At 39.9% G+C, this 21,861-nt stretch overlaps 1 protein-coding gene across 1 annotated transcript in view; it reads right to left on the reverse strand.

Moving 5' to 3' along the window:
- The window catches only part of map6d1 (MAP6 domain containing 1), a 28,571-nt gene that overhangs the window by 2,275 nt on the left and 4,435 nt on the right, over nt 1-21,861 (reverse strand). The gene's annotated exons all lie outside the window — the stretch shown is intronic.

Genomic DNA, 21,861 nt, shown 5'->3' on the forward strand with positions numbered 1-21,861 from the left:
TAGCATGATATGTCTCCTTTAAAATAACCACCAGAACAATTTCAAATTTGTGATATAAGCGAAATATTTGACTCCAGTACTTTGAATTATTTGAAAATAATGCACACCTGTGATGTAATGGTTCGTGCTGCATTACCACCTTGGGTGTGCATTATTTTCGAATAATTCAACGGCTCGCCGTCAATTATTTTTTATATAACAAGCGCTCAAAACTAATAACACACAGTAACTCGGATGCTGCAAATCATTTTGACAGGTACAGTTTAATATTACAAAAAAACTAAATGTAAAGGATTTTTTTACACATATATGACATATTTATAAACCAAATAGCGTGTTCGTGACATTTGAATGTCTTGTATTAAAGCCAACAGTAAACATTTTTTTTCTCACGGAAGGTCTGCATTCGTTAAAAATAAGCTAATAAAACATTTCAAATCAATATTTAACTTGTCAATGGCGGGGAAATAAGAAGATAAAACGCTTCCCTGCTAATGACCAGTTTTTATGGCAATCCTTATTTCCACTACTATGCACTAGGTGGCGCTCTCACCCAACTTATTAAACAGTAAAAACTGTGTTGTTCTGAATCTGATCTCTAACAAAAGTTCTTTACAAAAATGCTATTATGTTGTAAATCTATTGTTTAAAAATTTTTATTTTAAAGAAACCTACCCATATTTATGGGGTGATAAAAAGAGAACAAATTAAGATTGATTTGCTTCCTTTCATTTGATATATTGTATGTTTATATATTTAAAGAAGAACATTTTCCGGAAGGCATTAAAGCAACACTATGTAGTTTCCATGTAAAAATGACTTACAGCTCCCCCATGTGGTTGAAAAGCGCAACAGTGCCTGGTATCAGACACTCTTCTGCAGGCAGGGGGAGGGGCGGGGCTGTGTTTCCTACCCTCCACCGCTATTTTCATAGTGTGCTTGTAGCAGCTAGGATGTTGATCAGGTTGCAGCAACAGTACAATTTGTCCAGTTAAAAGTTGTTTAAAGGTAAAAAACTACATAGTATTGCTTTAAACCTTTGTGAAAATCATAAAAATCCATGTAAAAAACGGGATAATGTACAGGCCCCTTTTGTATGATCAGGACCTGACACAAAGCAAAGATAACAATCTGCTGCCTATACATTATCCCTTACTTGAACAGCCAGGGACCCATGGCATACTTTTTTCAAAGTACTATAGCTTGGAACTCACTTTATCCTAGTCTTGCATAATATTTTGAATAAATAATAATTGTTTTTTTGTCTGCCTTTTGCTTTTGCTTCTTTCATTTTCTATCTTATTGTCTCCCAGATGCTTTCTCGCTGAAAGAAAATATCTAATCCTAGACACTGGGTGGAAAAGGAGGAATGTATTATGTGAGGAGCCAAGCGGTGAAGTAAAAAGAAAATGAGATTTATGGTCTACCAATTTTGTTTTCTTTCTCACTCACACATTCTGTTTAGCATATCTAAAATAAGACCCTGACACCTTCAGTCATGAAACCTCAGCCAGAATTCACTTTTGATATCTCCGGTTACGTTCCAGCTGGTATAACACTAAACAACTGCTATAAATGCATCATCTACACTGGGCAGTATGCCATATGCATCCCATGCAGGAAGGAAGTGAACACCTGGAGACTACTGCATTGTTCTGTAAGTAAAAAGAAAGTATTCCATTATGAACAACATTCTAGGTGCTATAAAGAGTTCTTCACAGCGATGCCATAGAAAACCCATTTTGGGTTAATCAGATATTTTTGTGCCAGGGTTTTGGTACTTCGTGATTTAACGTGTAAATGGTCATGCGGAAAGTGACGTTCAACACCTGCTGGCACAAAAGGCAGGTCGCGTCTAGTACAACTCGGAGGTATCGTAAACCGGAAGTTCAATTCAATTTTTTTTGTGCACATTAAACCGGAAGTGCAGATTAAATAGCGCGAGCTTCGTCAGATAACGTCTAGTTAAAATAGGAATGGGACGATTAACGGTTTCACAATTAAACACGATAAAATGTCCTGACAGTTAGTATTATCGTTTAAAATTTAGTTGTCATTACAATTGTGTTTGATTACCGTGATTTTGAAAACTCGCGGTAAATCCTCTCCAGCCAGAATCAGTTTGACGCAGGCGCGCACATGCAACATAGTTTTTTGCACAAGAAGGCACACTGCAAAAAATGATTTTCAAGAAAAAAATTCAGTAAAAATATCTAAAAATTAAATTAAGATGCTTTTTCTTGATGAGCAAAACGACCCAAGAAAAGAAGTCTAGTTTTTAGACCAAAAATATCAAATTTAAGTGATTTTGTGCATAAAACAAGCAAAAAAATCTGCCAATGGGGTAAGCAAAAATCTTGAAAATTTTTCTTAAACACTAAGTTCAAGAAAAATTAAAACTGCAAGCAGTGATGGAAGGGCCCTCGCTCGCATGTGCACCAGCACTCTATGGCCTTAGTAAAGCAATAAACCAGGGGGATTGAAATTTCAGTGGGTAAATATAGGCGGATATTCAAAGGAACTTTGAAGTGCCACACCTCCTTTGTGCAGCAGGTGGTGCTATGATTGTAATTGATTGTTGCAACATTGATGTGTTGAGGCCAGGACCCTTGTCAAACATATGATGTCTGTGACAAATCGGACATTGCATGCCTGAGTTACGACAGCTTTCTTATGGCGAAACATCAAACTTTGATAGGCCACCACGGACACGCCCCTTTAACGAAATGTCAAGATCTTCACAATTTATCATTGTGAAATCCCTAAGTTCAGATTGACCAAATATGATGATGATCTGAATACATTTCAATGAGCAGTAAATCACAGTGTAAAACATGTCATTTCCTGCTTCCAGCAGGTGGCGCTATAACTTTTACTGAATATTGCCATGTTGATGTGTTCAGGAAAGGACACTTATCAAGCCTATGAAGCGTGGGTCAGATTGGACATTTTAAACCTGAGTTAGAACAACTTCCTGTTTCTTTGAGAAACACAGAAATTTGGCAAGCCGCTACGTACACACCCTCCATTGAAATGTCAAGATCTCTGCAATTTAGCATTGCAAAGCCCTTTAGATGACACACACCAAATATGATGATTATCTGATTAAATTTCTAGGAGGAGTTCGTTAAAATACGAAGGCCAGAAATGCCAAAATTTGCCGTCAATTTACAGAGAAAATTCAAAATGGCTGACTTCCTGTGGGGTTTAGAGCTTTGCTCCAAGAGACTTTTTTGTAGGTCTTGGGGTGATAAATGATCCTACCGCATTTCGTATCTGTACGATTAACGTAGCGGGGGGGCTGCTCTATTAAATTTTTGTAGGTGGCGCTATAGAGCCATTTTAACACCCCAAGTTCTGAAGCCTATATCACATGAACATTTTCGCCACCTTTGACACGTGTGCAACGTTTCATGACTTTTTGAGCTTGTTTAGGCTGTCAAAAATGCGATTCATTTAGCGATACTTTGCGAGGCCGCAACGGACACGCCCTTTAACGAAAAGTCAAGGTCGTTGCTATTTATCATCACACAAGGTCTTGATATTAGACTGATGAAATATGATGTTAATATGGTTAAATCTGTAAGAGCAGTAAGTCACAGCGTCAAACATGGCATTTCCTGCTGCCTCTAGGTGGCGCTATGACTGTTACTGAATTATGCCATGTTGATGTGTTCAGGCTGGGACCCTAATCAAACGTGTGAAGTCGGGGGCAGATCGGACAATGTATGCCTGAATTACAACAGCTTCCTGTTTCATGGCGAAACATCACTCTTTGCCAGGCCGCCACGGACACGCCCTCCAACGTAAAGTCAAGATCTTCGCAATTTATCATTGCAAAGGGCTTAAGATCAGTCTGACCAAATATGATGATGATTGGATTAAATCTCTACGAGCAGTAAATCACAGCGTAAAACATGGCATTTTCTGCTAGCTCTAGGTGGCGCTATGACTGAAGCCAAATATTGGCATTGAAATGTGTTCAGGCCAAGACCCTTATCAAACATGTGAAGCGTGGGGCAGATTGGCCATTGTATGCCTGAGTTAGAACAACTTCCTGTTTCATGGCGAAAACGCTGAAATTTGTCAGGCCGCCACAGACACACCCTCCAATGAAAAGTCAAAAGCTCCGCAATTTAGCATCGCAAAGGCCTTTAGATGATACTGACCAAATATGATGATGATCGGATTAAATCACTGGGAGGAGTTCGTTAAAGTATGACGCTTGGAAATGTCAAAAAATGACAGAGAAAATTCAAAATGGCTGACTTCCTGTGGGGTTTAGAGCTTAGTTCCAAGAGACTTTTTTGTAGGTCTTGGGGTGATAGATGATCCTACCAAATTTCGTATCTGTACGTTTTTCGTAGTGGGGGGCTGTTCTTTTGAAATTTTGCAGGTGGCGCTATCGAGCCATTTCTACATGCCCACTTCTGACGCCTATACCACATGTAAATTTTCACCACCTCTGACGCGTGTGCAAAATTTCATGAGTTTTTGAGCATGGTTAGGCCTTCAAAAATGCGATTCATTTCGGAAAATAATAATAATTAAAACTGCAAGCAGTGATGGAAGGGCCCTCGCACGCATGTGCACCGCCACTCTATGGCCTTAGTAAAGCAATAAACCAGGGGGATTGAAATTTCAGTAGATAAATATAGGTGGATATTCAAAGGAACTTTGAAGTGCCACACCTCCTTTGTGCAGCAGGTGGTGCTATGATTGTAATTGATTGTTGCAACATTGATGTGTTGAGGCCAGGACCCTTGTCAAACATATGATGTCTGTGACAAATCGGACATTGCATGCCTGAGTTACGACAGCTTTCTTATGGCGAAACATCAAACTTTGATAGGCCACCACGGACACGCCCCTTTAACGAAATGTCAAGATCTTCACAATTTATCATTGTGAAATCCCTAAGTTCAGATTGACCAAATATGATGATGATCTGAATACATTTCAATGAGCAGTAAATCACAGTGTAAAACATGTCATTTCCTGCTTCCAGCAGGTGGCGCTATAACTTTTACTGAATATTGCCATGTTGATGTGTTCAGGAAAGGACACTTATCAAGCCTATGAAGCGTGGGTCAGATTGGACATTTTAAACCTGAGTTAGAACAACTTCCTGTTTCTTTGAGAAACACAGAAATTTGGCAAGCCGCTACGTACACACCCTCCATTGAAATGTCAAGATCTCTGCAATTTAGCATTGCAAAGCCCTTTAGATGACACACACCAAATATGATGATTATCTGATTAAATTTCTAGGAGGAGTTCGTTAAAATACGAAGGCCAGAAATGCCAAAATTTGCCGTCAATTTACAGAGAAAATTCAAAATGGCTGACTTCCTGTGGGGTTTAGAGCTTTGCTCCAAGAGACTTTTTTGTAGGTCTTGGGGTGATAAATGATCCTACCGCATTTCGTATCTGTACGATTAACGTAGCGGGGGGCTGCTCTATTAAATTTTTGTAGGTGGCGCTATAGAGCCATTTTAACACCCCAAGTTCTGAAGCCTATATCACATGAACATTTTCGCCACCTTTGACACGTGTGCAACGTTTCATGACTTTTTGAGCTTGTTTAGGCTGTCAAAAATGCGATTCATTTAGCGATACTTTGCGAGGCCGCAACGGACACGCCCTTTAACGAAAAGTCAAGGTCGTTGCTATTTATCATCACACAAGGTCTTGATATTAGACTGATGAAATATGATGTTAATATGGTTAAATCTGTAAGAGCAGTAAGTCACAGCGTCAAACATGGCATTTCCTGCTGCCTCTAGGTGGCGCTATGACTGTTACTGAATTATGCCATGTTGATGTGTTCAGGCTGGGACCCTAATCAAACGTGTGAAGTCGGGGGCAGATCGGACAATGTATGCCTGAATTACAACAGCTTCCTGTTTCATGGCGAAACATCACTCTTTGCCAGGCCGCCACGGACACGCCCTCCAACGTAAAGTCAAGATCTTCGCAATTTATCATTGCAAAGGGCTTAAGATCAGTCTGACCAAATATGATGATGATTGGATTAAATCTCTACGAGCAGTAAATCACAGCGTAAAACATGGCATTTTCTGCTAGCTCTAGGTGGCGCTATGACTGAAGCCAAATATTGGCATTGAAATGTGTTCAGGCCAAGACCCTTATCAAACATGTGAAGCGTGGGGCAGATTGGCCATTGTATGCCTGAGTTAGAACAACTTCCTGTTTCATGGCGAAAACGCTGAAATTTGTCAGGCCGCCACAGACACACCCTCCAATGAAAAGTCAAAAGCTCCGCAATTTAGCATCGCAAAGGCCTTTAGATGATACTGACCAAATATGATGATGATCGGATTAAATCACTGGGAGGAGTTCGTTAAAGTATGACGCTTGGAAATGTCAAAAAATGACAGAGAAAATTCAAAATGGCTGACTTCCTGTGGGGTTTAGAGCTTAGTTCCAAGAGACTTTTTTGTAGGTCTTGGGGTGATAGATGATCCTACCAAATTTCGTATCTGTACGTTTTTCGTAGTGGGGGAGCTGTTCTTTTGAAATTTTGCAGGTGGCGCTATCGAGCCATTTCTACATGCCCACTTCTGACGCCTATACCACATGTAAATTTTCACCACCTCTGACGCGTGTGCAAAATTTCATGAGTTTTTGAGCATGGTTAGGCCTTCAAAAATGCGATTCATTTCGGAAAATAATAATAATTAAAACTGCAAGCAGTGATGGAAGGGCCCTCGCACGCATGTGCACCGCCACTCTATGGCCTTAGTAAAGCAATGAACCAGGGGGATTGAAATTTCAGTGGGTAAATATAAGCGGATATTCAAAGGAACTTTGAAGTGCCACACCTCCTTTGTGCAGCAGGTGGCGCTATGATTGTATTTGATTGTTGTAACATTGATGTGTTGAGGCCAGGACCCTTGTCAAACGTATGATGTCTGAGACAGGTCGGACATTGCATGCCTGAGTTACAACAGCTTTCTCATGGAGAAACATCACTCTTTGCAAGGCCGCCACGGACACGCCCTTCAACGAAAAGTCAAGATCTTCGCAATTTATCATCGCAAAGGGCTTAAGATCAGTCTCACCTGATATGATAATGATTTGATTAAATCTCTGAGAACAGTGAATCACAGCGTAAAACAAGGCATTTACTGCTACCTCTAGGTGGCGCTAGGACTGAAGCTGAATATTGGCATTGAAATGTGTTCAGGCCAAGACTCTTATCAAACATGTGAAGTGTGGGGTAGATTGGACAATGTATGCCTTAGTTATAACAACTTCCGGTTTCATGGCGAAAACGCTGAACTTTGTCAGGCCGCCACGGACACACCTTCCAATGAAAAGTCAAAAGCTCCGCAATTTAACATCGCAAAGGCCTTTAGATGAGATTGACCAAATATGATGACGATCTGACAAAATCTCTAGGAGGAGTTCGTTAAAGTACGAAGCCTGGAAATGACAAAATTTGCACAGAAATCACAGCAAAAATTAAAAATGGCTGACTTCCTGTGAGGTTTAGAGCTTCGCTCCAAGAGACTTTTTTGTAGGTCTTGGGGTGATATATGACCCTACCAAATTTCGTTTCTGTAGGATTTTCGTAGCGGCGGGGCTGTTCTCTTGAAATTTTGCAGGTGGCGCTATCGAGCCATTTCTGCACGCCCACTTCTGGCGCCTATGCCACATGTAAATTTTTGCCACTTCTGACGTGTGTGCAACGTTTTATGACTTTTTGAGCTTGTTTAGCCTGTCAAAATGCGATTCAATTAGCGATACTTTGCCAGGCCGCCACGGACACGCCCTTTAATGAAAAGTCAAGGTCGTTGCTTTTTATCATCACACAAGGTCTTGAGATTACACTGGTGAAATATGATGTTGATATGGTTAAATACCTAAGAGCAGTAAGTCACAGCGTCAAACATGGTATTTCCTGCTGCCTCTAGGTGGCGCTATGAGTGTTACTGAATTATGCCATGTTGATGTGTTCAGGCCTGGACCCTTATCAAACGTGTGAAGTCAGGGGCAGATCGGACAATGTATGCCTGAATTACATCAGCTTCCTGTTTCATGGCGAAACATTACACTTTGCCAGGCCGCCACGGACACGCCCTCCAATGAAAAGTCAAAAGCTCCGCAATTTAGCATCGCAAAGGCCTTTAGATGATACTGACCAAATATGATGATGATCGGATTAAATCTCTAGGAGGAGTTCGTTAAAGTACGACGCTTGGAAATGTCAAAAAATGACAGAGAAAATTCAAAATGGCTGACTTCCTGTGGGGTTTAGAGCTTAGCTCCAAGAGACTTTTTTGTAGGTCTTGGAGTAATAGATGATCCTACCAAATTTCGTATCTGTAAGTTTTTCGTAGTGGGGGGGCTGTTCTCTTGAAATTTTGCAGGTGGCGCTATCGAGCCATTTTTACACGCCCACTTCTGACGCCTATACTACATGTAAATTTTCGCCACTTCTGACGCGTGTGCAAATTTTCATGAGTTTTCGGGTATGTTTAGGCCCTCAAAAATGCGATCCATTTCGGAGAAGAAGAAGAAGAAGAAGAAGAAGAAGAAGAAGAATAAACGGAGCAAAAACAATAGGGTCCTCACACCCTGGTGTGCTCGGGCCCTAATTAAAACTGCAAGCAGTGATGGAAGGGCCCTCGCACGCATGTGCACCGCCACTCTATGGCCTTAGTAAAGCAATGAACCAGGGGGATTGAAATTTCAGTGGGTAAATATAGGCGGATATTCAAAGGAACTTTGAAGTGCCACACCTCCTTTGTGCAGCAGGTGGCGCTATGATTGTATTTGATTGTTGTAACATTGATGTGTTGAGGCCAGGACCCTTGTCAAACGTATGATGTCTGTGACAGGTCGGACATTGCATGCCTGAGTTACAACAGCTTTCTCATGGCGAAACATCACTCTGCGAAGCCGCCACGGACACGCCCTTCAACGAAAAGTCAAGATCTTCGCAATTTATCATCGCAAAGGGCTTAAGATCAGTCTCACCTGATATGATAATGATTTGATTAAATCTCTGAGAACAGTGAATCACAGCGTAAAACAATGCATTTCCTGCTACCTCTAGGTGGCGCTAGGACTGAAGCTGAATATTGGCATTGAAATGTGTTCAGGCCAAGACTCTTATCAAACCTGTGAAGTGTGGGGCAGATTGGACATTGTATGCCTTAGTTATAACAACTTCCTGTTTCATGGCGAAAACGCTGAAATTTGTCAGGCCGCCACGGACACACCTTCCAACGAAAAGTCAAAAGCTCCGCAATTTAACATCGCAAAGGCCTTTAGATGAGATTGACCAAATATGATGACGATCTGACAAAATCTCTAGGAGGAGTTCGTTAAAGTACGAAGCCTGGAAATGACAAAATTTGCACAGAAATCACAGCAAAAATTCAAAATGGCTGACTTCCTGTGAGGTTTAGAGCTTCACTCCAAGAGACTTTTTTGTAGGTCTTGGGGTGATATATGACCCTACCAAATTTCGTTTCTGTAGGATTTTCGTAGCGGCGGGACTGTTCTCTTGAAATTTTGCAGGTGGCGCTATCGAGCCATTTCTGCATGCCCACTTCTGGCGCCTGTGCCACATGTAAACTTTGCCACTTCTGACGTGTGTGCAACGTTTTATGACTTTTTGAGGTTGTTTAGCCTGTCAAAATGCGATTCAATTAGCGATACTTTGCCAGGCCGCCACGGACACGCCCTTTAATGAAAAGTCAAGGTCGTTGCTTTTTATCATCACACAAGGTCTTGAGATTACACTGGTGAAATATGATGTTGATATGGTTAAATACCTAGGAGCAGTAAGTCACAGCGTAAAACATGGTATTTCCTGCTGCCTCTAGGTGGCGCTATGACTGTTACTGAATTATGCCATGTTGATGTGTTCAGGCCTGGACCCTTATCAAACGTGTGAAGGCAGGGGCAGATTGGACAATGTATGCCTGAATTACATCAGCTTCCTGTTTCATGGCGAAACATTACACTTTGCCAGGCCGCCACGGACACGCCCTCCAATGAAAAGTCAAAAGCTCCGCAATTTAGCATCGCAAAGGCCTTTAGATGATACTGACCAAATATGATGATGATCGGATTAAATCTCTAGGAGGAGTTCGTTAAAGTACGACGCTTGGAAATGTCAAAAAATGACAGAGAAAATTCAAAATGGCTGACTTCCTGTGGGGTTTAGAGCTTAGCTCCAAGAGACTTTTTTGTAGGTCTTGGAGTAATAGATGATCCTACCAAATTTCGTATCTGTAAGTTTTTCGTAGTGGGGGGGCTGTTCTCTTGAAATTTTGCAGGTGGCGCTATCGAGCCATTTTTACACGCCCACTTCTGACGCCTATACTACATGTAAATTTTCGCCACTTCTGACGCGTGTGCAAATTTTCATGAGTTTTCGGGTATGTTTAGGCCCTCAAAAATGCGATCCATTTCGGAGAAGAAGAAGAAGAAGAAGAAGAAGAAGAAGAAGAAGAAGAAGAATAATAATAAACGGAGCAAAAACAATAGGGTCCTCACACCCTGGTGTGCTCGGGCCCTAATAATAATAAACGGAGCAAAAACAATAGGGTCCTCACACCCTGGTGTGCTCGGGCCCTAATAATAAACGGAGCAAAAACAATAGGGTCCTCACACCCTGGTGTGCTCGGGCCCTAATTAAAACTGCAAGCAGTGATGGAAGGGCCCTCGCACGCATGTGCACCGCCACTCTATGGCCTTAGTAAAGCAATGAACCAGGGGGATTGAAATTTCAGTGGGTAAATATAAGCGGATATTCAAAGGAACTTTGAAGTGCCACACCTCCTTTGTGCAGCAGGTGGCGCTATGATTGTATTTGATTGTTGTAACATTGATGTGTTGAGGCCAGGACCCTTGTCAAACGTATGATGTCTGTGACAGGTCGGACATTGCATGCCTGAGTTACAACAGCTTTCTCATGGAGAAACATCACTCTTTGCAAGGCCGCCACGGACACGCCCTTCAACGAAAAGTCAAGATCTTCGCAATTTATCATCACAAAGGGCTTAAGATCAGTCTCACCTGATATGATAATGATTTGATTAAATCTCTGAGAACAGTGAATCACAGCGTAAAACAAGGCATTTACTGCTACCTCTAGGTGGCGCTAGGACTGAAGCTGAATATTGGCATTGAAATGTGTTCAGGCCAAGACTCTTATCAAACATGTGAAGTGTGGGGTAGATTGGACATTGTATGCCTTAGTTATAACAACTTCCGGTTTCATGGCGAAAACGCTGAAATTTGTCAGGCCGCCACGGACACACCTTCCAACGAAAAGTCAAAAGCTCCGCAATTTAACATCGCAAAGGCCTTTAGATGAGATTGACCAAATATGATGACGATCTGACAAAATCTCTAGGAGGAGTTCGTTAAAGTACGAAGCCTGGAAATGACAAAATTTGCACAGAAATCACAGCAAAAATTAAAAATGGCTGACTTCCTGTGAGGTTTAGAGCTTCGCTCCAAGAGACTTTTTTGTAGGTCTTGGGGTGATATATGACCCTACCAAATTTCGTTTCTGTAGGATTTTCGTAGCGGCGGGGCTGTTCTCTTGAAATTTTGCAGGTGGCGCTATCGAGCCATTTCTGCACGCCCACTTCTGGCGCCTATGCCACATGTAAATTTTTGCCACTTCTGACGTGTGTGCAACGTTTTATGACTTTTTGAGCTTGTTTAGCCTGTCAAAATGCGATTTAATTAGCGATACTTTGCCAGGCCGCCACGGACACGCCCTTTAATGAAAAGTCAAGGTCGTTGCTTTTTATCATCACACAAGGTCTTGAGATTACACTGGTGAAATATGATGTTGATATGGTTAAATACCTAAGAGCAGTAAGTCACAGCGTCAAACATGGTATTTCCTGCTGCCTCTAGGTGGCGCTATGAGTGTTACTGAATTATGCCATGTTGATGTGTTCAGGCCTGGACCCTTATCAAACGTGTGAAGTCAGGGGCAGATCGGACAATGTATGCCTGAATTACATCAGCTTCCTGTTTCATGGCGAAACATTACACTTTGCCAGGCCGCCACGGACACGCCCTCCAATGAAAAGTCAAAAGCTCCGCAATTTAGCATCGCAAAGGCCTTTAGATGATACTGACCAAATATGATGATGATCGGATCAAATCTCTAGGAGGAGTTCGTTAAAGTACGACGCTTGGAAATGTCAAAAAATGACAGAGAAAATTCAAAATGGCTGACTTCCTGTGGGGTTTAGAGCTTAGCTCCAAGAGACTTTTTTGTAGGTCTTGGAGTAATAGATGATCCTACCAAATTTCGTATCTGTAAGTTTTTCGTAGTGGGGGGGCTGTTCTCTTGAAATTTTGCAGGTGGCGCTATCGAGCCATTTTTACACGCCCACTTCTGACGCCTATACTACATGTAAATTTTCGCCACTTCTGACGCGTGTGCAAATTTTCATGAGTTTTCGGGTATGTTAAGGCCCTCAAAAATGCGATCCATTTCGGAGAAGAAGAAGAAGAAGAATAATAATAATAAACGGAGCAAAAACAATAGGGTCCTCACACCCTGGTGTGCTCGGGCCCTAATAAACAGAGCAAAAACAATAGGGTCCTCACACTAGTGTGCTCGGGCCCTAATAAACGGAGCAAAAACAATAGGGTCCTCACACCCTGGTGTGCTCGGGCCCTAATTAAAACTGCAAGCAGTGATGGAAGGGCCCTCGCACGCATGTGCACCGCCACTCTATGGCCTTAGTAAAGCAATGAACCAGGGGGATTGAAATTTCAGTGGGGAAATATAGGCGGATATTCAAAGGAACTTTGAAGTGCCACACCTCCTTTGTGCAGCAGGTGGCGCTATGATTGTATTTGATTGTTGTAACATTGATGTGTTGAGGCCAGGACCCTTGTCAAACGTATGATGTCTGTGACAGGTCGGACATTGCATGCCTGAGTTACAACAGCTTTCTCATGGCGAAACATCACTCTGCGAAGCCGCCACGGACACGCCCTTCAACGAAAAGTCAAGATCTTCGCAATTTATCATCGCAAAGGGCTTAAGATCAGTCTCACCTGATATGATAATGATTTGATTAAATCTCTGAGAACAGTGAATCACAGCGTAAAACAAGGCATTTCCTGCTACCTCTAGGTGGCGCTAGGACTGAAGCTGAATATTGGCATTAAAATGTGTTCAGGCCAAGACTCTTATCAAACATGTGAAGTGTGGGGCAGATTGGACATTGTATGCCTTAGTTATAACAACTTCCTGTTTCATGGCGAAAACGCTGAACTTTGTCAGGCCGCCACGGACACACCTTCCAACGAAAAGTCAAAAGCTCCGCAATTTAACATCGCAAAGGCCTTTAGATGAGATTGACCAAATATGATGACGATCTGACAAAATCTCTAGGAGGAGTTCGTTAAAGTACGAAGCCTGGAAATTACAAAATTTGCACAGAAATCACAGCAAAAATTCAAAATGGCCGACTTCCTGTGGGGTTTAGAGCTTCGCTCCAAGAGACTTTTTTGTAGGTCTTGGGGTGATATATGACCCTACCAAATTTCGTATCTGTAGGATTTTCGTAGCGGCGGGACTGTTCTCTTGAAATTTTGCAGGTGGCGCTATCGAGCCATTTCTGCACGCCCACTTCTGGCGCCTATGCCACATGTAAATTTTTGCCACTTCTGACGTGTGTGCAACGTTTTATGACTTTTTGAGCTTGTTTAGCCTGTCAAAATGCGATTCAGATAGCGATACTTTGTCAGGCCGCCACGGACACGCCCTTTAATGAAAAGTCAAGGTCGTTGCTTTTTATCATCACACAAGGTCTTGAGATTACACTGGTGAAATATGATGTTGATATGGTTAAATACCTAAGAGCAGTTAGTCACAGCGTCAAACATGGTATTTCCTGCTGCCTCTAGGTGGCGCTATGAGTGTTACTGAATTATGCCATGTTGATGTGTTCAGGCCTGGACCCTTATCAAACGTGTGAAGTCAGGGGGAGATCGGACAATGTATGCCTGAATTACATCAGCTTCCTGTTTCATGGCGAAACATTACACTTTGCCAGGCCGCCACGGACACGCCCTCCAATGAAAAGTCAAAAGCTCCGCAATTTAGCATCGCAAAGGCCTTTAGATGATACTGACCAAATATGATGATGATCGGATTAAATCTCTAGGAGGAGTTCGTTAAAGTACGACGCTTGGAAATGTCAAAAAATGACAGAGAAAATTCAAAATGGCTGACTTCCTGTGGGGTTTAGAGCTTAGCTCCAAGAGACTTTTTTGTAGGTCTTGGAGTAATAGATGATCCTACCAAATTTCGTATCTGTAAGTTTTTCGTAGTGGGGGGGCTGTTCTCTTGAAATTTTGCAGGTGGCGCTATCGAGCCATTTTTACACGCCCACTTCTGACGCCTATACTACATGTAAATTTTCGCCACTTCTGACGCGTGTGCAAATTTTCATGAGTTTTCGGGTATGTTTAGGCATTCAAAAATGTGATCCATTTCGGAGAAGAAGAAGAAGAAGAAGAAAAAGAAGAATAATAATAATAAACGGAGCAAAAACAATAGGGTCCTCACACCCTGGTGTGCTCGGGCCCTAATAATAATAAACCGAGCAAAAACAATAGGGTCCTCGCACCCCGGTGTGCTCGGGCCCTAATAAACGGAGCAAAAACAATAGGGTCCTCACACCCTGGTGTGCTCGGGCCCTAATAATAATAAACGAAGCAAAAACAATAGGGCTTTGCACCCACGGTGCAGGCCATTCTGGCCTGCTCCTCGGTGCTCGGGCCCTAATAATAATAAACAAAGCAAAAACAATAGGGCTTTGCACCCACGGTGCAGGCCATTCTGGCCTGCTCCTCGGTGCTCGGGCCCTAATTAGCTTACCCCATTGGCAGGGTTTTGGTACTTCGTGATTTAACGTGTAAATGGTCACGCGGAAAGTGACGTTCAACACCTGGCACAAAAGGCAGGTTGCATCGAGATGCGTCTAGTGCAACTCGGAGGTATCGTAAACCGGAAGTGCACATTAAATAGCGCGAGCTTCGTCAGATAACATCTATATCAAAATAGGAATGGGACGATTACCGGTTTCACGATTAATCACGATAAAATGTCCTGACAGTTAGCATTATTGTTTAAAATTTAGTTGTCATTACAATCGTGTTTGATTACCGTGATTTTGAAAACTCGCGGTAAATCCTGTCCAGCCAGAATCAGTTTGACGCAGGCGCGCACATGCAACATAGTTTTTTGCACAAGAAGGCACACTGCAAAAAATTATTTTCAAGAAAACAATTCAGTAAAAATATCTAAAAATTTAATTAAGATGCTTTTTCTTGATGAGTAAAACAACCCAAGAAAATAAGTCTAGTTTTTTGACCAAAAATATCAAATTTAAGTGATTTTGTGCATAAACCAAGCAAAAAAAATCTGCCAATGGGGTAATCATAAAAATCTTGAAAATTTTTCTTAAACACTAAGTTCAAGAAAAATTAGCTTACCCCATTGGCAGGATTTTGGTACTTCGTGATTTAACGTGTAATGGTCACGTGGAAAGTGACGTTCAACACCTGGCACAAAAGGCAGGTCGCGTTGAGACACGTCTAGTACAACTCGGAGGTATCGTAAACCGGAAGTGCACATTAAATAGCGCGAGCTTCGTCAGATAATGTCTAGTTCAAAATAGGAATGGGACGATTACCGGTTTCACGATTAATCACGATAAAATGTCCTGACAGTTAGTATTATCGTTTAAAATTTAGTTGTCATTACAATTGTGTTTGATTACCGTGATTTTGAAAACTCGCAGTAAATCCTCTACAGCCAGAATCAGTTTGACGCAGGCGCGCACATGCAACATAGTTTTTTGCACAAGAAGGCACACTGCAAAAAATGATTTTCAAGAAAACAATTCAGTAAAAATATCTAAAAATTAAATTAAGATGCTTTTTCTTGATGAGCAAAACGACCCAAGAAAATAAGTCTAGTTTTAAGACCAACAACATCAAATTTAAGTGATTTTGTGCATAAAACATGCAAAAAAAATCTGCCAATGGGCTAAGTTCAAGAAACAATAAGTTCAAGAAAAATTTGCTTACCTCATTGGCAGATTTTTTTGCTAGTTTTATGCACAAAATCACTTAAATTTGACTTTTTTGGTCTAAAAACTAGACTTATTTCTTGAGTCGTTTTGCTCATCAAGAAAAAGCATCTTAATTAAAGAAATTTTAGATATTTTTACTGAAAGCAAGACAAAAATACGATACGATTTTTTTTTCTTGAAAATAATTTTTGCAGTGCATTTAAGGGATAATGTATTGTATTCATTCACTGTAAACTTATTAGGCAGATTTGTTTATTTTTTACCACATAAATAATTTAAGGGACATGAAAATAAAACTTGTTCAAATGTTTTCAGTGTGTGTATCAGTTCTTCTTGAACATTTCCATCTAATTTTAACAAAACTTTGATAATATTGATAATACTCATAGAAAACAATGTGTTTTTTTAGAATGGCCCTGCGCGGCCTGTGTGCGACCCCCTTAAGTGTCCTTGCTTGCCTGAGTGTTTTCAACTGTATTTGCTAGAACCCCGTATGCTCCACAATCATTAGTAGACACGCACCTTACTGCTGATTTGCTACAAGTGACTTTTGGTACTTGGTCCGACTCACTTTCCAATAAATCGCTTACCCCACCTTAATCTCATTTCTAAATAGTATAAAATAATTTGTCTGCACAGACTTGTCTTCTGTCTGTCTTATGTTGTAGACTGCTGACAGTCAGGAACAGACAGCTGAGGTGTAGAGATTGGGACATGGCCTCAGTAGCAACTTGAAAGCTTATGCAAGGTATTTAGCTGTCTGTTAAGGTTACATTACACAACTTAAAAGATCAAAGACCACATTGACTTCCATAACATTCTACTATGGAAGTGAATGGGGCTTCTGATCGGTTTGGTTACAAACATTCCTTAAAATATCTTCCTTCATGTTCATCAGAACAAAGAAATGGAGTAAAAACAACATGAAAGTGAGTAAATGATGACAGAATTTATATTTTTGGGTGAGCTATCCCTTTAACTTGCTCCTTGAGAGTTAAGACACCAGCAGTACTCATTTAAGGATGTCTCTCTTTACACAGCTGATTTTTTTTTTTAGTAAAAGCTCCATGATCTTAAAGCACTTTCAGATTAGTAAAACACCTGACAAGTGCAGCACTTACTGGTGGGTATACTAAAGTCACAGTGCTGTAAATCCAACATTTTGAAGGACCACAAGTATAATTCGCATACGCAGGGTTCCCACCCCCTAGTTAACTTCAAATTCAAGGACCTTTCAAGGACTTTCCAGGTCCAATACCCTCAAATTCAAGGACTAAATGTTGGGACACATTTCAAGTGAGAGCAAGTTTACATTGTGTTACCTTTTAAGATACATTGTTACAGTTCCCTTTCGAGGGAACTTGCGCTGCGTCACTGTGGTGACACTTTGGGGACGCTTCCAAGGGTAAGTGCGTCTGAATGTGTATATCAAATTCAACCAATGGTGAGGCTTAACGACAAAGACAGGGTGACGCGGAGTCAGGAAGTATATCGCTATCTGAAATATTGCCAAAGACAGCGTTACAGGGACACAGGAAGTATTGCAAGGGAGACGCAGCGTCTCGTTCCCTTATTATGGAACAACAGTTACATACGTAACCGAGACGTTTTCATGTGTCAAACACAACTATGCAAAAAAGCTTTTTGGTATGAATCAACATTCAAATACAGAAGATATAAGCATTTAAAGCGAACAGTTTAGCACATGTGCTTAAAAGGCTAGAAATTTTAGGAGATTATCCTACAATACACCAGGAATAATATGGATTTTTTCCAGAAAACTTCTTGCATAAAATACATTTAAGCACTTTCAATGACCTGTATCTATGTATGTATATTTTCAAAAACTTCCCGTGGCCTTGAATTTTTTTTCCCAAGATTCAAAAACGTTTAAGGACTTCAAAGACCCGCGGGAACCCGGCATACAGTATAAACATTTTAAAACTGAATTAATGCTGGTTATCTTTATCTGTGTCAGGTTTTTGTTTAAGATTTTCTAGTAAAGTTAATTTAATCGAAAGATGGAGGGAAAAGGGAGGGCAGGATTGTTAAAATAATACCAGCTGGCTTAGTCATGCAAATGTATTAGTTACTAAACACTATCCAGTGAACTTACCCATGAGAAAAAATTTATTGCTCAGAGTTTATTCTTTCATTGCTCAGCAGATTTGGGTTTCATTAACGTAGTCGTAGATGTTTTTCCTAAAAGTGCTTGAGAGAAATAAAAATGTTAAAATGTATTAAGAGTATGGATCTGTAGAGAGTTTATATTTAAAATATTTTGGATTTGGGGTACATTTTATGAGAACTGTTTACTGTCATAATTGAAATATTGACTTTTGATTGCAAACTTGGCAAATCTGAGCTCAGTTTGATATTGTTCTCCCAAAACTCTAAGACAAAGACATTTGTGAGATTTCTGGGTTTTTTTCTCTGGATAAATATCTGAGAGACAGGAGGCTAAAGCAAAACTTTTGCTCCAGCTTTAATCTTTTTGATGTTTTGGAGAAATTACGAAATTTTAAAGACACGTATTATGAAAAATCCAGGTGTTTCAACAAATGTGTCTTGGCAGAACCCTACAATAAAAAAAATCCACCCACTCCTCCATTTTTAATCCCCATTAAACCAAAGCGCTCTTAATTCCCTTGTTAATGTGATGTCACACTGATAAAGCCCCACCCATGACCACTGACTGATAGTCCTCCATTACCATAGTTTCCACCCTCAGCGAGTTTACGACGTCTGCCTATTTCAATAATGAGATATTGTCCCAGATCCCAGATCTATTTTAACCTGATGCCAGGAGCACCACCATAAAATTTCACCAAATAAATCCCAGCAGGTTTGCCATTTGACATAACCACTTGTTTCTCTTTTCATTGGTTTACACAGAAAATAATTAGGACCAAGTGAACCCTGTCTATTTATTCCATCCTTCATTGGCTTCTGTGCAAAACCAATTCAATACTGCTTTAAAAGTCTTCGATTGTTATCGACCGGACACAGAGAGTAGATTCCTGTAACAGGCCACAAGAGCAAGATCAGCCAAGATTACACAATAACAAAAGATCAGGAGCCTGATGTCAGTTAAAGAAATTTAACATCATCATCCCTCAGCATGCTAAAAATACATTTATAGTAGACGCCACCTATAGAAACTGTTGTTAACCAGTTAGTGCCTGACAGCTGTGGTCATTGGAAGTAGTTTTTTATAAAAGCTGGGTTTTTTATTTATTTATTTTTATTCTGCAAGGGTGTTCCAAGAAATAAAATAAAAATTTAAACATGAGGGTGAGACAGTGCTTTTAACTTAGTGCTGGAGTTATACAAAAACATCATGGGTTTAAAGCCAGGGAACACACATACTGATAAAAATCTATACCTTATAGTGGATTTGGATAAAAGGGTCTGCCAAATGCATATGTAAATGACTGTCAATGTTGTCAAAATTATTCCCTTAAAGGATGAGTTTATTTCCTTAAATCCAGATGATTTACTCACCACCATGTCATACAAAATGTTGATGTCTTTCTTTGTTCAGTCGAGAAAAAATTTTTTTTTTGAGGAAAACCTTACAGGATTTTTCTCACTTTAACGGACCCCAACACTTAACAGTTTGAATGCAATTTAAAATTGCAGTTTCAAAGGACTTTAAATGATCCCAAACAATGAATAAGGGTCTTATCTAGCGAAACGATTGTCATTTTTGGCAAGAAAAATAAATAATATGCACTTTTAAACCACAACTTCTCGTCTTCCTCCGGTCCTGTGACGCGCCAGCGCGACCTCACATAATTGCGTAGTGACGTAGAAAGGTCACGTGTTACATATATAAAACGCACATTTGCAGACCATTTAAAACAATAAACTGACACAAAGACATTAATTAGTATCATTCCACATACAACAACGTCGGAACGGTCCTCTTTCTCCACACTTGTAACACTGGGGCGTAGTTTCGCATACGTCATCTGTGACCTCTTGACGTGATGACGTATTATGTGAGGTTGCACTGGCACGTCACAGGACCAGAGGAACATGAGAAGTTGTGGTTTAAAAGTTAAATGAAAAAATGACAATCGTTTCGCTAGATAAGACCCTTATGCCTCGTTTGGGATTGTTTCGAGTCCTTTGAAACTGCAATTTTAAACTGCATTAAAACTGTGAAGTGTTGGGGTCCATTAAAGTCCATTAAAATGAGAAAAATCCTGGAATGTTTTCCTCAAAAAACATAATTTCTTCTCGACTGAATAAAGAAAGACATCAATATTTTGTATGACATGGTGGTGAGTAAATTATCTGGATTTTTTTTAAGAAAATTGACTAACCCTTTAATGTTAAACATATGTTGTTAAAACAGCATTAGATTAAATGTAAACTTCAGTAGTAGTACTAGTAGTAAAAATTTATCTGCATGAATTGTAAGTCACTTTGGATAAAAGTGTCTGCCAAAGACATAAATGTCAACTTTAATTATAGTAATAAAAATGTCTTTGGCAGACACTTTTATCCAAAGTGACTCACAATGCATGTGTGCTTACTTCCCTGGGGATCAAATCCACAATGTAAAAAAAATATTATGTGCCTTAGTAGAAATAAACGAAATAAAATGACTGAACCAAAATTTGAGTTAAAAATAACATAAAATATGAGTAATTTGAATAATTCTAAATGAACACATTATTGAGTAAATTCAAATTAATTTTAGCATGTTTAACAGTTTAATCCACTTAAATTTGTAAGAAGGAAATAATTTTGTGTTAAAAACTACATAAATGATTTGGTAGAAATATGGTTTGTACTTCCCAGAATGCTTTGCATGAAACTGCGTTTGGAGAGTAAAATTTGAAATTAAACGCTATTTTATGTGTTTTAAACTACAAGGAAAGACTTGTTAGTCTTTGAGTTTTAAAAGTGTTTAATTTTCTACTTTAAGTTTTGTAGTTACCATCAGTGTTGGGGAAAGTTACTTTTAAAAGTAATGCATTACAATATTAAGTTACTCCCCAAAAAAGTAACTAATTGCGTTACTTAGTTACTTTTCATGGAAAGTAATGCTTACGTTACTTTTTCTTACTTGGCTGAGGCTTGATCTCTTTCAGGCCTTGCAGGTGTTTTTTATGATCGCAAAAATGTCAAGCTCTGGTTTGCCATCTCCGTTTCGGACTCAAACTGTTCCCGCTCAGGCACACAGACTCTACGTTAATACGTTCAGTTTAATTCAGTACATTATTTTATTTTTAAATTGAATTAATTAAACTGAAAAGTAACTCGCATTACTTTTTTTAAAAGTAACTTAAATATTAACGTGTACATTTATAAAGTAATTTGTTACTTTACTCGTTACTTCAGAAAAGTAATATTATTAGGTAAAGCATGTTACTTGTAATGCGTTACCCCCAACACTGGTTACCATTGTTCAGAAGAGTGGTGCTTAGTTAAGTAAATTTACTTAATTTCCATATGTGTGAAATTTACTTAATTTTAGTTTTAGTATGAATATTTTTCATAACAAGTAAATTCTACTTGTTTTTTCCAGTGCATGGCCTATGCAATGCTCTACCAATTGAGATAAGGGAACACAATGGGGAGGTTTACCGGACAGGGATTAGATTAGTCCTAGACTAAATATTTTTTAAGAGCTGTCCAAACTGAAAACAATTTGCACTGACATATCTTGTTTTGCCTCAGAATTCCCAAGTAATGTTTTAGTATGTTTGTTAAAACTAGTTAT

This window comes from Paramisgurnus dabryanus, chromosome 6 (assembly GCF_030506205.2).
Source record: "Paramisgurnus dabryanus chromosome 6, PD_genome_1.1, whole genome shotgun sequence".
Classification (NCBI taxonomy): domain Eukaryota; kingdom Metazoa; phylum Chordata; class Actinopteri; order Cypriniformes; family Cobitidae; genus Paramisgurnus; species Paramisgurnus dabryanus.